General features: G+C 33.6%; 1 long non-coding RNA gene across 1 annotated transcript in view; it reads right to left on the bottom strand.

Moving 5' to 3' along the window:
- Positions 1 to 18,232, bottom strand: part of LOC144244155 (uncharacterized) — a 44,902-nt gene that overhangs the window by 11,908 nt on the left and 14,762 nt on the right. Inside the window, exon 2 of the long non-coding RNA XR_013338853.1 lies at positions 2,708 to 2,846. This is a non-coding gene — a long non-coding RNA (uncharacterized LOC144244155). The remainder of the gene's footprint in view (positions 1 to 2,707; positions 2,847 to 18,232) is intronic.

Below are 18,232 nucleotides of genomic sequence, written 5' to 3'. Positions count from 1 at the left end.
TTATTACCACATTTTTTCATGTGGTATATCTAATCCTCCTTTGTTAGAATTAATTTTAGGAAAAGGCTTCACTGCAGGCATTGTATACTAAAATATTTTATAGATATGATATAGACACTTCATAGACATGTTCTCACACCACACATATTTGAAGGCACTTGGTTTCACTGCTTGTTCAGATTCTAATCCTATTGTTGGTAATATTTCAATATAATATGATGTTTAAGGAAAATTTATTATTATTATTATTATTATTATTATTATTTTCCGATGCTGCACTGACTTCTTTGGAAAACCATGCAACATAATACAAACACACAAAAAAGGCTCATACTCCATTTACTGTCCTATTTCCCTTGTCATCCCCATGTGGTGCTATCATAACCGCAGGGAGTGAAAAGCCCTATTTCCACATAAAAACCATTTCTAGTTCCCTGATACAAGCCATAAATTCCACCTGCCTTGAGGTGTCCATTATGAGCCACTGTCTTCTGGCACAACATCATAACATAATGTGCGCACACGCTCTCTCTCTCTCTCTCTCTCTCTCTCTCTCTCTCTCTCTCACACACACACACACACACACACACACACAAAATCTATATTTGGATACACTAAGATGTGATGTAGCACAGACTTGAAGTTGATATCTCTGTCAGTGGACACACACCACTTCCTCAATACCCCCTGGGCTTTGGGGTAGAACAAGCTTACAGAGAAAGGCAATACTCCCACAGGGGTGAGAATTGCAATTTTCCCCACCCTCTGTGTAAACCTGTGGATTGGAGAATTAGGTTTATAATGTGCAAAATTAAAAGAACAGTAGGAAGGAAAATACATGTTTTAAAGAGAATTTTAGACTGAATACAGGCTTTTTCTAAGACACATATAAGAAAACTAGTTTAATATTATTAAAAGGAACAACAAAATGCCTCTGATTCTAACATTGTTCAGGTTGTGGGAAAGAACAAAGACAACACTCATTCTTGACTGTACTGTATTTTTGAACAAATTTGGTTCCATGAGAAACTGACATTAATGACTAGGAGTTATTACATTTAAGATTCAGAGAAAAAAGGGATTAGAATTGTGACTTTCAGTTTTAATCGAAAAGAGTGGCACAGAGAAAGAACCATTCTTACCTAACTCGTAATTTTCCAAGCTATGGGTTTCAGGACTTTTGGAAGAAACCAGATGAAAAGAATGATAATAAACATCCAAACAGCTTTTGGAACCAAAGAACTCTGCCTGCCTCTGTGTGTGTGTGTGTGTGTGTGTGTGAACATTTTAAGGTGCCAAGAGTGAAAAAGAGTAATGACCTTTACTCATTCAGTTCCAATGAATAGAATAATTAGCCATCAGTCTTATTATTAGGATGTAAATCTAGACAAATTACTTCTAATATTTCCTTTTATCAGAAGTTCCTACTATTCATCTACTCTTAAAACTGAATTCCTTCTAAACTTACATTTTTCCTTTATATTAAATGCACACATATTTGCCTGTGTAGTGTNACGGAATGGGGCTATGCTTTTCTTTCCTTAATTTAAATTTCTGTTCAGATAAGTAGCTATATAGAAGTTTGGTCCATGCTTTGAAAAATATTACTCAGAAAAAAATCTTATATCCAGAATTTATTCATTACATTCATTGGAAAATAATGGACTTCGGGATGGGCTTCTTATTTTTGATATATGAAAATCTTAAGGCACTGCTACAAAGTACAATTTCCATAAAGGTATATATAAATTTATATTTTTTGCATTTAGAATTCTGACAAACCTAATGCATTAATTATATTATTTTATATCCACAAATGCATTCTTCCAAAACATAAGATACAAGAGTACATAAACTAAAAACTGATCATATGCATGCAGCGATTACATATTTTTACCCTCCCTTATGTTAATCTAGCTTATTGTCTGTATGGTTGTTGAAAATGTGAATACTTCAATGCATTTCTCTTACTCATTTAAAAAACTATTGAAGTCTGATCCATTTCATGTATTTTAGATATTTGATTGATCAATAAAGACAACTGTTAATAGAATCTACTGAAACCATTTCATTCCTTCACAGGAATGAACAGTCTATGAATTCTGTTCATACTAAAAAATTTCCTTTCTCAGGGGCACCAGGATGGCACAACTTCAGCTCAGGTCATGAACTCCTGGTTCGTGGGTCTGAGCCCCAAGTCAGGCTCTGTGCTGACAGCTCAGAGCCTAGAGCCTCCTTCAGATTCTGTGTCTCCCTCTCTCTCTGCCCCTCCCCTGATCACCCTGCCTGTTTCTCTCTCTAATAAGTAAATAAAACATTAAAATTTTTTTAAAAGTAAAATAAGAAAAAATAAATAATTTCCTTTCTAATTTTCCATAGATACATTTGAAAAACACTAATTCAGAATGAGCAGAAAAACACTTCTCTAGTTAACTATTATGACTTGGAGACAAAAAAATTGTTCAAACTACTTTTAGTGGATAAAATGTAGGTATTTGGAAGAAATTTGCTGGTGGTAACTCCATGGAAAGCAAGTTGCTTAAATGTAATTACCAGCTCTAATTCCGCCATTTCCTTTAGCAGCCAAGCTGACATCCACCTATGTTATGTAAACTCATAGCAGCACGTATGAGGAAGAAATATGCAAGCCCAATTCATGATCTTTTAAAGAAGCTCAAATTGTCATAATGAGAAATTAGATTATCACCTGCTTTGTGCTAAAGAGTACAGCCTCGGGTGGGGGGATTCCTATAATTCAACCTCTGGCAAACAGCTATCCATATTAAATTTTGTAGAACAATCAGGGATTTCTTCTGCTATCTTCATGTATTTCAGAGAACTGTTGTCTGAAGGAAGAAATCAGGGACTAATTAGGCAAACTTTTCAGAATAATAATAGATGGTCATATCAGCAGATACATTTTGACTCAAATTCTTTACTTTCTTAATTTTATTAGTGTATATGGCAGATGAAATAATTAAAATGTATGAAAAAAATAGCATGCTTGTGGAAGTCTAGTTTATTATCTCATTACAATTGTATACTGTTTAACTCTTCCAACCTTGAGTTCCAAGGAATCTAAGATACTATTAAAGTTGAGGCAATTTTAATGATGGTTTTATACACAATGTCCACAACTTCAGGTAAAATTTAAGACATGTTGAGAGACATCAATTTCTAACAATAATCTATCTGGCTATCAAGGTGGAGTTTCATGGGTCCTGCTATTCAACCTAAGATCCCTCAATTTTCTTCTGAGAGGCAACTTTGTCATTTCCCATTTTGAAATCCTTTTGGAATGATACTAGAAATAAATTCATAAGGTTTTATTAATTATTATATATGTGTATTCAATTGACATGTTAAGCATAGCTCACACATTATGAACTAGAAAACTGTAATATGATATAAATGACAAAGTTACTATGAAAATATCCGTGTAAATTTTTGTGTACAGATTGAATATTGAGACTTATTATTTTGTCATTTACTTTGTCCTTCTAACTTAATATTTTTCCAGACTTCAATTGAGATAAGACTGGGGCCACCAATTTTTTTTTTTAGATTTCTCTCTTTAGATTTATTATTCTTGTTTTCCCACATTTTCAACTGAGAATGGCATCTTCTGTTCCCTGCACTTACTTACTACGCTTTTCTTTGAACTCTATACAATGTGACTTATCTTATATTACAATATAAAATATNCTCCAGTGGATGCCTGAAATTGCAGATAGTATCAAACTCTGTATATGCAATGTTTTTTTCCTATACATAGGATAAAGTCTGATTCATAAATTAGGCACCAAAGAAGATTAACAGCAATAACTAATAATAAAAATATAATAATTATAACAATATACTGTAATAAAGGTTATGTGAATGTGTCTCTTTCTGTCTCACCATATTTTACTGTACTCCTTCTTCTTGTGATGGGATGTCATGAAATAAAGTGAGGTAAATGACTTATGTGTTGTGATGTTATCCTAGGCTACTATTGTCCTTCTGATGATAACATCAGAAAGAGGATCATCTACTTCTGAAACCTGGTTAACTTAGGGTAACTGAAATTGTAGAAATTTGTAGATAAGGAGCTAACTTACTATACTGGATTAAAAGTTAAGGCAACAACAGTGTACCTTTTATTCAAATCATTATTTACTAAGATTCTATTTCACCTTTTCTCCTTTCAGTCATATTTGATAAGTTAGCATGTCTTTTTAAAATTTTTCCCCTTTGGTGTCTATGCCAAAGTAATCTCTTGGTTCTTTGTTACATTTCTGAAAACTCCTTATCAGCATCCTTCACAAATTTCTTTGGGGAATATTATTTATATTTCTCAAACTCATCCTAACATTCTGATGTATGCTCTTTTGTTTTTCCAATCAGTCCCCATGTGTGGACAATTTTGTTGTTGTTGCTGTATAAACTGTACATTCTCTAATTACTCTCAACTGAACAAGAGTCTTTATATTGAAAAGCCGTGGTGTCTACAAACTCCTTTCAGATTTCTCATTTAAATTATATCCCATGCCATCACCAAAAAGCTTACAAGGAAAGTATTTAAAATTGAACAGATTTATAAATAACAAATGTTTCCTCTCTTTATATTTGAATTACTTAAGAAAACAAATCAATTCTTCTCTAATAAAGCTTTTTTAAGAGAAATATAATTTTCCTTCATATTTTTTAAATTTTTATTTAAAAATCTTTGATTTCTTTTCAATATTAATTTTCAGACTCTAAATCTCTTTGGTTATTTTATTGTCTTTCTCCCTTTATTATCACAATCACAATATTATAATTTGAGAAATAATTATTAAAAATTAGGAATAACAGGGAGCGCCAGGGTGGACCAGTCAGTTGAGCATATGGCTTCAGCTCAGTTCATGATCTCACAGTTCATGGGTTCAAGCCCCAGGTCGGGCTATGTTCTGACAGCTCTGAGCCTGGAGCCTGCTTCGGATTCTGTGTGTCCCTCTCTCTCTGCCCCTCCCCTGCTCATGATCTGTCTCTCTCTGTCTCTCAAAAATAAACAAATGTTAATATATGTATATATATATGTATGTGTGTGTGTGTAAATATATAAAGAAATCAGGAATAATAATATTTGTGTCAAATACCAAACTAAATTTTAATTTTAAGTAGTATAAAATAGAAACTAGAAAGTATGTTAGGGTCTTGGGAAATGACTGGTAGAAAGTGTTAACTTGTTAAATTAATCTAATTTGTACTCCCTTAACAAAAATATTTTACAGAACTTATAGTTTTCTTTACCTCATTCCAGCTCTATTTGGTGATTCATTTTTTTTAAACATAGGGAGGACTTCAATATTATATATAGCAAATTATTTTTTACTAAAGGTTTCAAAGAAGTAGTTTTGGTACATATTTTTGAAATCAAAATAAATGATCTCTACATGTAGCTTAAATCTTGGATTCATTATAATCAGTTGCTCTGTTATTTGGTCTCTTTGTAATGCTTCTACAAACATTTCCAAAGGTAGAAAACATGGTCTTTAATTGTTTTGTCTCACTGATAGAATTAAGTCTACAAGAGGCACAATATTTCAGGTAAAAATTACTGAAAATGAAATGTATGTAGACAATTGTATTAAATAATTTGAGTTGCTACAACAAAGAGAAAGATATATAAATACATAAAAACAAAGTTATTCAAATAAAAACAAATAAAGAAAAATAGAAACATTTTTGCAAAAAAAATTGCAAAAGCTAGACAGTTTATTAGAAAAACATTCAGACCTAACATATCATAGTCCCTGCTCTCTTTTATTAGTGAACATAAAGGAAAATTTTAAATAATCTGAAAACAGACAACTCATATACTTTTTGGAAAAATTACTTAAAAGTGTAATCTGGGGCACCTGGGTGGCTCAGTTGGGTAAGCAACTGACTTCAGCTCAGGTCATGATCTCACAGGCTGTTGGTTCAAGCCCCATGTCAGGCTCAGTGCAGACAGATCAGAGCCTGGAACCAGCTTCAGATTCTTTATCTCCCTCCCTTTTTGCTTCTCCCCTGCTCATGCTGTCTGTCTCTTTCTCTCTCTCTCCCCAAAATAAAGAAAAACATTAAAAAATAATTATAAAGTGTAATCCAACTAACAGTGAAATGTATTAAAATGCATAATCAAAAAAAAATGAATAAATGCTTGGCTAAAAGCATTGGTGGTAAGCAACACTCCAGTTAAATTTAGAATTTCCTACATCATTGTGAAGACATCAGAGACAATGCAAATGTCAGAAGTCACACTTAAAGGATAAACAATTTTGGTAACATTATTTTAATGTTACACTCTAGTACTAAAATCACAGATATTATTACAAAAACAAGTAAGTGTTGTGGGTGACATGCAGGAAAAATTTAGGGAATTTACATGTATTAATCTCTTTATCAGTCATCACAGGTTAGAATAATAAAAGGAATATACATTAAATATTTTTAAGAGAAATATACCAGCAAATTTCTAAATATAAATATAAAGACAATACATAACATTAAAACAATTGTTATGTTTGAAGTATTAGAATTGACATTCTTGCATTCTTTACATATTCCTTCATTTTGAAATATTTCTCTTTTATTAAGTTTATTTATTTATTTTGAGAGAGAGAGAGAAAGAGAACATGCATGAGCAGGGAGGGGGCTGAAGGAGAGAAAGAGAGAGATTCCCAAGCAGGTTCCGTGCTGTCAGCACAGAGCTAGATGCAGAGCTTCAATCTCACGAATTCTGAGATCATGACCTGAGCAAAAATCAAGTAGGATGCTTAAATGGTTGAGCCACCCAGGCACTCCTGAATCTTGAAATATTTCTAAGATGAACATATAGTATTTATAGTGGGAAAAACATATTTCTGAAATTAAGTACACATTTTAATAATTGCTAAGAAATTGTGAGAAATCTACTAACAGAAAAACTATTTATAAGTTTATATTTTTATGTGGATCAACTTTACAGTGAGTTAACCTGGGCACAATTTGTGAATTATTCCATATGCTTCCTTAGAAATCAACTACAATGTTGAAATAATGAAAAAGATAGGACAAATATTTAACATCAAAGTAAAGGATAATCTACAATGACAAGGTCTATGCAATAAAGAATACATAACAAGTACTTGAAATCCATCTTTAAAAAGAGAGTGGCCACTGTATGATGGAAAACCACTCTCTAGATCTTGAGTAAGAAAGAGAATTCTGTAGAAGTAGGTGTCACAATAGTAAAAAGTCTATTCAATGATACTTTGACTAATTTGAGAATGAGGACAAAGATGGGAGCAAGGAAATCAGAAAGTGTTCTTAAATGTCCTCAGAATATATTTCTTCTATAAAAGAATAAAATGAATCTATAAAACCTAATAGCTTACTATGAAAAAGAAGCAGCAAGCAAGAAAGAGGTCATGGAAAATAAAAGCACAATTGTCTAGGGACAAAAAATCAATATGTGTATGAGAAAATAAAGCCTGGGAAATCTAGCAACATCTAATAGAATTCTCTGAGAAAGAAAAGAATAATAGTGGAATGAAGGAAATAATCAAACCTAACAACAGAATACATTTTCACAGAGCTAAAGGCTTTGATCTTATTTAAAAGGACTGTGAAATAGTTTAATAAATCATATCTATAGATACAGTCTCCTGAAATTCTGGGATTCACAAATTAAAGATAAAATGAAATTTTCAAGAGTGGGAAAACTAAACTGATATAAGCTAAAGTGTATGTACAAATATACACTGGAGAATACACATTTGGAGACCACATGGTCTGTGTTACCCTTACTGTTGCCATATGTTGTTCCAATATCAACTTACACATGCCACCACTTGGCATTTGAACTTAGAACTTTCTTAGAACTTTAGAGCTTTCTGAGCTCATTAGCACCCAGGTCAGGGAATTAAATTTCAAATTGGATGTCAATTCTACATCCAATGCCTGACAAAACTTGGGGAACACTGCCCCCTTGTCCTTCACTCCTCAAGTAGAATTAGTTTTAGGCATATCTACACTGACTTCTAGAGTATTAGGATTCAGAAACCCAAAGTGATAACTTACTTGATAACGTGGCCTCAATTAGCTGCCTTCTCTTCTTCTTGCTTGTAACTCCCTAACTGTCAAATATTTTTTTAGGTCTACCTCAAAATCACTTATCGAAATAAAATCCTTGACTAAAAGACTTGTTGAGGAAACACAAACTAAGAAAAAAAAAACACTAAAGATTTTATCAGGCTTTTTATTAGTAATTTTAGAAGAAAACAATGCCTGCAAAGTTCTCAGAAAAAAAATTATTTTTTCATCTAAAATGCTATGTCCCATCAACTGGTATCAAAATAAAATAAATCGACAACATGCAAGGGCCCTGATACATTTCTCAATTTCTGAAAAAGACTAAAAGCAAAAACAAAAAGAGCTAAATAGAGTAATAATTATTGGAAATAAAGCCCAGTAGCCCAGAGCTATACAACCCACTTAAAAGGAAATCAGTAGAGAATTATTTATTTTATTTAATAAAGATGTTAATGTATTAAATATATAGACTTTTTAATATCAAAATAGTGGAAATCAGTAGGAAATTCTAGTGAAAGAGGGGTTTGGGAGAATATGTACAAGAAAGTGGAAATTTTAAAGTAATGCAAATTAAAACACTGCAAGTGGTTGAAAATGTGTAAGAAAATATATCACACCTGATCTTGAAATTTGAGATAATGAGCTTAGTGACATACAATTATGATTTCTTTCTCTATGATTAAGTCATATTACTTGGCTTAGAGAAAATAATGTTTATATGATAGAGAATCATCTCTGAAACTGCAAAGAATTACTGCATATAACATGATAGTTAAATGCTCAAGGCATTTCTTCAACATAAGAAAACAGATTGGGAGATAAAGAGGAAGAAGGAAAAAGGACAAAATTAAGATGGTAGAGAAGTAGGGTGACCAGGATTTCCCCTCTCAAACACAGCTGTACTGAGGTCAGACTGCTTGGAACACCTAGGAAATCAACGTGTAGAGTGACAGAAATATCTGCACAGGTGGAGGAAACAGCTTGGCTGGACAGAGGTGCATGTACGTGAACTGGGGGAGATAAAATAGCATAGGCACAGAGGGGAGGGAACCCCTTTTGTGGAGAGACAATAGGGAGAGAAAGACAGAGAGGCTGTGGAATTGCAGTATTGTGCTAGTAAAAGAGAAAAACATCTCCAGACCACAGACGAGAGAATGAGAAATTTGTAGAGTGCCAGTTTCTATTTTGCATACAGCTTCAGGAGCTGAAGATGGGAGTTCTAAAGAGCCAGGCCATGTACTCATGCCTTTGTGCAGGCTGGGGACAGGGAGGGTGGGGGGAAAGGCAGGTGGTATGTGTGCAGAGAGCCAGCCCTTGGGCCTGGTAGTGACCTCAGGGACATACAGGCAAAGAGCAGCCCCCTTCCTCTGGTACTTCGTGAAGAGGGTTTATTGCCTCCTCAAGGACAAAAGACCCTGCAGGCACCAGCCAAATTCCTTTAATTGGCGGGCTGAGTGGTGCTACACCAGAACACAATCTGTGCAGTGCAGGACCCCTTAAGACATGGAGTTTTGAATCCCAACTTAGAAGGAGCCTAGAAAGGGCAGGAGACTATGGAGCAGAGCAAAGTAACCACCTTCATACTCTGTGAGAGCTGCCTGAACAGCACGGTTGGAGATATCCACACTGGAGAGGAGAGATTGTTGGGGTGTCACCATTTTTCTCCCCAACACCAACATGGAGGGGTTCAGGAAACAGAGAAATCAGGAATCAGAACAGCAGCCCCCAGCGGAGGTGGGGCCTGTTTACAATAAACTCCACCCCTCTGTGCCTGGCAACTGCTTATCTAAGGAAAAAACTGACACTGAGACAACCAGACTGCCTCTCCTCAAGACCAGAACTGCAGCCACTCCCAGGCACCAACAAAAAACTCTCCTGAGGTTTGTATATTAGTCTTTTTTTTTCCCCTCTTCTCTTGTCTTCTCTTCTCTTTTCTCTTCATTTTCTTGCTACCCTCTTCTTTTTTTTCCCTTTGGAGTCAGGCTTTTACTTTCTGATTTGGTTTTTAATCAATTCTTTTATGTATGTGTAAGTGTGTGTGTGTGTGTGTGTGTGTATTCTTTCTACATTTTGTTTGTTTAATCAGGCATTTTTACTGTATTCTTTTTGCACATTTTCTGTATCTCCTTTAGTTTCCTTTCTCTCTCCCTGGATTAAGCATTATAGTTTGTTTTGATTTTCTGCTTGGTCTTTTTTTTTCCCTTTCACTTTTCTCTTTATACGGGATCAGGTTCCCCCCCACCTTCCCTTTTTCCAGGGTGACTGCAATGAACAAATCAAAACACTTGGTGGGAAGTCCAAACAATCCACCGCTATGAGCAAGGAGTAGCTTTGCAGAGGACTGACCAGTGGTTGAGACCAGCCAAATACACAACAAAGTGCACACAACACACTCCAAAATCCCTTCCTGATGTGCCAGGCCCTGGACAGTGCATGACCCATTTTTAATACAGTAGTACTCATAGGTACAGAACACATAACAAGCTATTAAAACATGTAAAAGACAGAAACCTAGCCAAAATAACAATATGGGATAATTCTCAAAAAAAAAAAAAAAATCCAGAAAGAAGTGATAACCACAGAAGTGCTTAAAATAGATATAAACAATGTATCTGAACAAGAATTTAGACTAACAGTCATAAAACTAATAGCTGGGGTTGAAAAAGAAACATAGAAGACAACAGAGAATCTATTGCTGCAGACATCAAAGACCTAAGAAATAGTTATGATGAATTAATAAATGCTGTAAATGAAATGCAAAATAAACTAGTTACAGTGACAGTGAGGATGGAAAAAGCAGAGGAGAGAATAGGTGAAATAGAAGGTAAAGTTATGGAAAATGATGAAACTGAAAAAAAGAGGGAAAGAAAATTACTAGACCATGATGGCAGAATTAGAGCACTAAGTGATCCCATGAAAATAAATAATAACCAAATCACAAAGTTCCAGAAGAGAGACCGAAAGAAGCAGAAGGTTTATTTGAGCAAATTATAGCTGAGAACATCCCTAATCTGGGGAAGGAAACAGTCATCTGAGTCCAATATGCACCAAGAACTCCCTTCAAAATCAATATAAACAGGTCAATATCATGAAATATCACAGTGAAACTGGCAAAATACAAAGATAAAGAGAAAATTCTGAAAGTAGCGAGGGACAAACAGCCCTTAACCTACAAGGATAAACATGTAAGGGTAGTGGCAGACCTACCCACTGAAACTTGGTAGGCCAGAAGAGAGTGGTAAGAAATATTCAATATGCTGAATAGGAAAAATATGCCTCCAAGAATCCTTCATTCATCATGTCTGTCATTCTGAATAGAAGGAAAGATAAAAGATTTCCCAGACAAACAAAAACTAAAAGAGTTCATGACTACTAACCAGCCCTGCAGGAGATCCAAAGGGGGACACTGTGAGTGGAAAACAGCAAAGACTATAAAGGACCACAGACATCATCACAAACAAGAAACCTACATATAAGACAATGACACTAAATCCCTATCTTTCAATAATCACTCTGAATGTAAACTGAATGCCCCAATCAAAAGACAGGGTGTCAGAATGGATAAAAACAAACAAACAAAAAACGATCCATCTATATGCTGCCTACAAGAGTTTCATTTCAGACGTAAAGACACATCCAGATTGAAAGTGATGGGATGGAGAACCATCTGTCATACTAAGGGATGTCAGAAGAAGGCCAAAGTAGCCATACTTCTATCAGACAAACTAGATTTTAAAACAAATACTGTAATAAGAGATGAAGAAGAGCGTTATATCATAATTAAGGGGTCTATTCAGCAAGAAGATCTAACAATTGTAAATGTTTACACCCTCAACTTGGAGAATCAAAATATATAAATCAATTAGTCACAAACATAAATAAATGTATAAATAATAATACCATGATGCTAGGGGACTTTAATATTCCAACTTACAGCAATGGACAGATAATATAGGTAGAAAACAATAAGGAAACAATGGCACTGAGTGACACATTGGACCAGATGGCCTTAACAGATACATTCAGAACTTTTCATCCAAAAGCAGCATATACACATCCTTCTTGAGTGCACATGGAACATTCTGCAAAACAGATCACATATTGGGTCATTAAAAAGCCCTCAACAAGTTAAAAGGATTGAGATCATACCATGTATGTTTTCAGATCACAACACTATGAAACTTGAAATCAACCAAAAAACAAAAATTTGTAAAGCCCCAAATACATGGAGGTTAAAGAACATCTACTAAAGAATGAATGGGTCAACCAGGATATTAAAGAAGAAATTGAAAAATATATGGAAGCAAATGAATATGAAAACATGACAGTCCAAACCCTTAAGGATGCAGCAAAGGCAGCCTTAAGAGGAAAATACATTGCAATTCAGACCTATCTCAAGAAGCAAGCAAGGTCCCAAACACACAACCTAACCTCATACCTAAAGAAGCTAGAAAGGCAGCAGCAAAGAAACCCCAAGGCCAGCAGAAGAAGAGCAATAATAAAGATTAGAGGAGAAATATCGAATCCAAAAAACCAGTAGAACAGATCAATGAATCTAAGAACTGATTATTTTAAAGAATAAAAAAAAAATGATACATCCCTAGAAGGAGGACTCAAATAGATAAAATGACAAATGGAAAAAGAGTGATCACAACTAACACCACAGATATACAGTTATTATAGGATACTATGAAAAATTATATGCCAACAAACTGGACAATCTGGAAGAAATGGACAAATTCCTAGACACCCACATACTACAAAATCCAAAAAGGTAAGAAATAGAAAACTTGAACAGACCTACAGCCAGCAAAGAAATTGAATACATTATCAAAAATCTCCCAACAAGTTAACAGTCCTGGGCAAGATGACTTCCCAGGGGAATTCTACCAGATATTTAAAGGTGAGTTTACCTATTCTTCACAACTGTTCAGAAAAATAGAAACAGAAGGAAAGCTTCCAGACTCATTCAATGAAGCCAGCATTGCCTTGACTCCCAAACTAGTCAAAGACCCCACTAAATCTTATTTTGCTAAGTTGTATGAATTCCTTGTATATTTTGGATTTTAATCCCTTATTCAGTATGTAGTTTGCAAACATTTTCTCCCATTCCATCCACTGCTTTTTCATTTTGTTGATGATTTCCTGTGCTAAGCAGGAGGATTTAATTTGATATAGTCACACTTGCTTCTTTTTGCTTTTGTAGACTTTGCTTTCAGTGTCAAATCCTAATTTAAAGGAATTTACCCCTATGTTTTTTTCTAGAAGTTTTATGATTTCAGGTCTTATGTTCAAGTCTTTAATCTATTTTGAGCTGATTTTGTGTCTTACTTAAGACAGTGGTCCAGTTTTCTCCCTTTGTAGGTGGCAATTCAGTTTTCCCAACACCACTTATTGAAGAGAACATCCTTTCCCTTCACTGTTGTATATATTTGTTTCTTTTGTTGAAAACTAATAGACCAGATATGCATGGATTTCTTTCTGAACTCTCCATTTCACTCCCTAGTCAGAAAGAAATAAGCAAATATTGCATGGTATTACTCATTTAAAAAAAAAAAAAAGGTTAAACACAGAAATGGAGCAAATAGGAAGAATTTGGTAAAAAGGATACAAACTTTCAATTATATGATGAATAAGGTCTGAGATTCTAGAGTATACAATAATTATAGTCAATACTGTATTGTATAATTGAAATCACCAGAAAAATAAAACTTAAATGTTACCACTAAGAAAAATGGGAGGGGTAAATATGTGAGATGATATCTGTGTCAATAAAGTTGATGGAAATAATATTTTCATAATTTACAGAGATATCTCATCATCATGTTCGGCAAACTAAATATCTTACAAGTTTATCTGTCAATTATACTTCATTAAACCTGAAAAAAATGAAGTAAACTTGAAGTAATTTATAGTTGTGAAATAGATCTGCTGAAAATAAAGGACATTGACTAAATATAACTCAATTAGTAGGCATAAAAATTTATCCATCACATTCTTCCCTATCAATTGGTAAGATACCATGATAGAGTTCTGACAGAATTTTTGTTCTGCATGAACATATTATAGGCACAGTAAGTAATGGATTAAAGAAACAGAATCTTGATTACTTGTTACTACAAGTATATTATATATGTGTATGAATGATTATTACTATTAACAAAAATTTTAAATAAAATCACAGGGTCTTGTTTAACTAAAACTCGATTTTTTTCAGTATATAAAATAGGCATGTCCAGGAAAACTAAATAGAAATGAAAAATTCTGTAAACTAACTGTCTTATGAGTTTATTTAAAAAGATGAGGTACAAAACTACACAAAATAATAATTGTCAGGATTAAGGAAATGTACTAAAGAACATTCTCTGATAGTAACCTGATCTTTAGATAGTTTTGCTTTTTGCCCCAAACTAGGAATTTTATGCAATCTCTTCTATTGCGTCTACATTTTTATTTATTTTTATTTTTGAGAGACAGAGAGAGACAGATCATCAGCAGGGGAGGGGCAGAGAGAGAGGGACACACAAAATCAGAAGCAGGCTCCAGGTTCTGAACTGTCAGCACAGAGCCCAACGCAGGGCTAGAACACATGAATTGTGAGATCATGACCTGAGCCGAAGTCAGATGCTCAACCAACTGAGCCACCCAGGAGCCCCTGCATCCATATTTTTAAAGTTAAGAGAATTAGATAGCTTCAAAGGCTGTTTCCATTGCAAATTAGACTGGCATTAGCTCTAGTTTCAACATGACAAAATAGAGATACTAATAGTTAGGACTATAGAAATATACCCAGAGGATACTCTTAGAAACATTACAGAAGGGCATATATTAAAGTTTTCATATCTTTTTTATTGTTTATCTAAATATTAAAAGAAAAAAATGAAATAAATTATATATATATATATTATATATATTCCCTTACATTTTTTCCCCAGCTGGATTTAGTATATTAAATTTCTTAAAGTAAAAAAGTATCTATTATGCCACAATATTTATATTCAATATATAAACATTCATAACTATAAATTAAAAGTACATCATGAGAGCTAGTTTTCCTTTTGTAGAATATGATTGCACATTTAAAATTTCCCTAGCATCCAAACATGGAGGTAACATACATTTGACAGAAGTGGCAAGACCTAAAAATCTAACATTAAAACTTTGGAAAAAAAACAAAAAGGGGTTCCGACAGAGCTGTAAGGTAGCTTAAGAAAGTGTTTGACAGAGTATGGCTAAGCACTGCTTGTGAAGTAGAACTTTTAACTTGTATTCTCTTTTCACCACATTGCCCTTGGCAATGAACTGTATTCCCTAAAGCCACTGTGAGGCAGTTAAGTCTCACAAGACATCTCTGAGCATGTTGTTCTATCATGAAGACTGGATGGAATTAACATCTGCATGGCCCCCGATGATACTTGGGGTAAAAGCAGATAATAGTAGTTATAGATGGAAAGACAACTCTTAGCATTTTCTTTCTACCTTCTTCAAACTCTGAAAGACAGATAGTTACAATCAAGGTGGGGGAAATTCTTAGAAAAAAGTAGTTTTTCACTGAAAAGACAAGTTCACTTGGTTTTGCCAATAGGTTTAAGAGTCCAGATTGTAGGGAGAGGACTTCCTAAAGTACAACATGCCTACCTTTCATTACACCTATTAGAAGGAATACAAGTTAGTGACCATAACTTTCACCTTTTTCCAGATTCCCAAAGTAGTTTATATCCTAGAGGAATATGACTCACATGAAAGGGGAAAAAAAAAGGTATTTCAGAAGAGTACAATACTATAAAAATGAGAGAAAAATAAGTGAAGAGTTTCTTTCAAAAGAACCAGAATTATTACATTTAAACATAATTTTACACAAACATAATAAATATCCTCAAAAAATAGAAGGTAAGTTTTACAAATCTAATATGTGAGCAAATAGACATAAGGAAGCCTCAGTTGCAAAGATTTGGCCATGAAAGTACAGTAATTAAAATAAACAATAATAGTTTGAATAACAATGACTCCAGCTGAGAATTATTTGTAATAATAAGTAGGGAGAGGAACTATCTCTCAAGGCATCCAAAGTTAATAAAGGGATGGAAAATACTAACCAAACAAAAACCTTTAAGATGATCTGAAAAATACTAGTAACTAAAGAAGGTTCAGATAAAAGAAAATAGAGTCTGAAAATATTTGAGGAAATACATATAAATATTCAAAAATTAAAAATAAAAACTTTAAATGGATAATCTAGACATATAACAACAAATTTCTGATCACAAAGTTTGAAAAGTGTTTTAACAATGTATAGACAAAAGAGAAAACTGAAATTGAGGAAAAAAGCAATTAAAATATTTTAGTGATACAAACTGATATTGAGAAAAATAAAGAAACCAAAAACACACTTCAACATGACTAGAACATAGCCCACTCTGTTTCAAAAGAAAAAAAGGTAAGTAGAGGGAAAATGCAAATAAATGAAATACAGAAAACTAAATTTGGAAACAGCAGCACAACAATATAACCAATAACTTTTAATACAGTTGAAATTAATAAACTGATTAAACTTATGGGAAACTATAAAAGGTAACGAATGTCCCAAAACTTATAGGACTACTTAATTAGATGAATATCTTTTGTCACTACAGAGCGAAGGCTCAATAACTATTACAGGGAATTTCTAACAAACTTTAAAGAACCACAGAATCCTTAATTTAAATGATTTCTCAGAAAATAGAAAAAGGGGAAAAAGTTACCCAAATAATTCTGTGAGGTTTATATATTCTTTATTCCTAAATTAGATAATGAAGTGTAAGAAAATAAGATTATAAGCACACTTTACTTTAAAACATAACTTGCGGAGACTCTTAGTTTTTACCAAATATCCATTCTTGCTTCTTTTTAAGGTTCATTTAATTTTTCAGAGAGAGAGAGAGAGAGAGAGAGAGAGAAAGTGCAAGTGCAAGTGGAGAAAGGGCATAGAGAGAGGGAGTCACAGAATTTGAAGCAAGCTCCAAGCTCTGAGCTGTTAGTGCACAAACTGTGAGATCATGACCTGAGCCGAAGTCAGATGCTTACCCCACTAAGCCACACAGGCACCTCAATTCTTGTCTTCTTCATTAATAATATACTCTGATTTTTAGGTAAATAAAAGATAGACAAAATTTAAACCATAAAATATTTCATTTAAGCATTTAAATAGCTATGCCTGTGTGATTATACTCTGGTGAAGGTGAAAGCAGAAACAGATTTGCACAACTACTAGGAAATATTCATAAAGGAAAGAATTAAGGCTATGTCACCTCATTCTACTTAGTGTCTTAATGGCCATTTCTCTAGCAGCCATCATGAAACATGAATTGAGTTACAGAATAAAAGCTATTTATGGTGACTAAAATAAAAATAAAATGGGAATTAGGATCCTACTTTAGGGAGAACCAATCATAGCAGCTCTCAACCTACCATTTCTAGAATTCTAATACTTGAGAGAACTTAAAATTATTTTAACATGTTAATATTCAATTTCATTTTTTTTCTTTTTCTTTATTCTTCTGTGTATAATATCAAGTTATATTTAAATTCCAGTTAGCTAACACAGTGTGGTATTAGTTTCGAGAGTAGAATTTAGTGGTTCATCACTTACATATATAATACCCAGTGCTCATCACAAGTATCCTCATTAATACTTATCATCCAATTAACCCATACCATTGCCCATCACTCTCTAGCATCTCTCAGTTTGTCCTCTATAGTTAAGAGTCTGTTTTATGGTTTGCCTCTCTTTTCTTTCCTATATTCATCCGTTTCATTTCTTAAGTTCCACATATGAATGAAATCATATGGTGTTTGACTTTCTCTGACTTATTTTGCTTAGCATACTCTCTAGCCCCATCTAAGTCAATGCAAATGGCAACATTTCATTCTTTTTTATAATGGAGTAATAACCTGTATATATATATGTATGTATATATATGTGTGTGTATATATATATATGTATGTATGTGTGTGTGTGTGTGTGTATATATATATATATGTATGTGTGTGTATATATATATGACTTCTTTTTTAACTGTTAATCAGTTGACGGACATTTGGGCTATTTTTATATTTTGGCTATTGTTGATAATGCTGCTATAAATATCAGGATGCATGTGCCTCTTCAGTCAGT

This window comes from Crocuta crocuta, unplaced genomic scaffold (genome assembly GCF_008692635.1).
Source record: "Crocuta crocuta isolate KB4526 unplaced genomic scaffold, BGI_CrCroc_1.0 scaffold724, whole genome shotgun sequence".
NCBI lineage: Eukaryota > Metazoa > Chordata > Mammalia > Carnivora > Hyaenidae > Crocuta > Crocuta crocuta.
The sequence above is the reverse complement of the archived record's forward strand: the minus strand, read 5'-3'. Positions and strand labels throughout refer to the sequence as shown.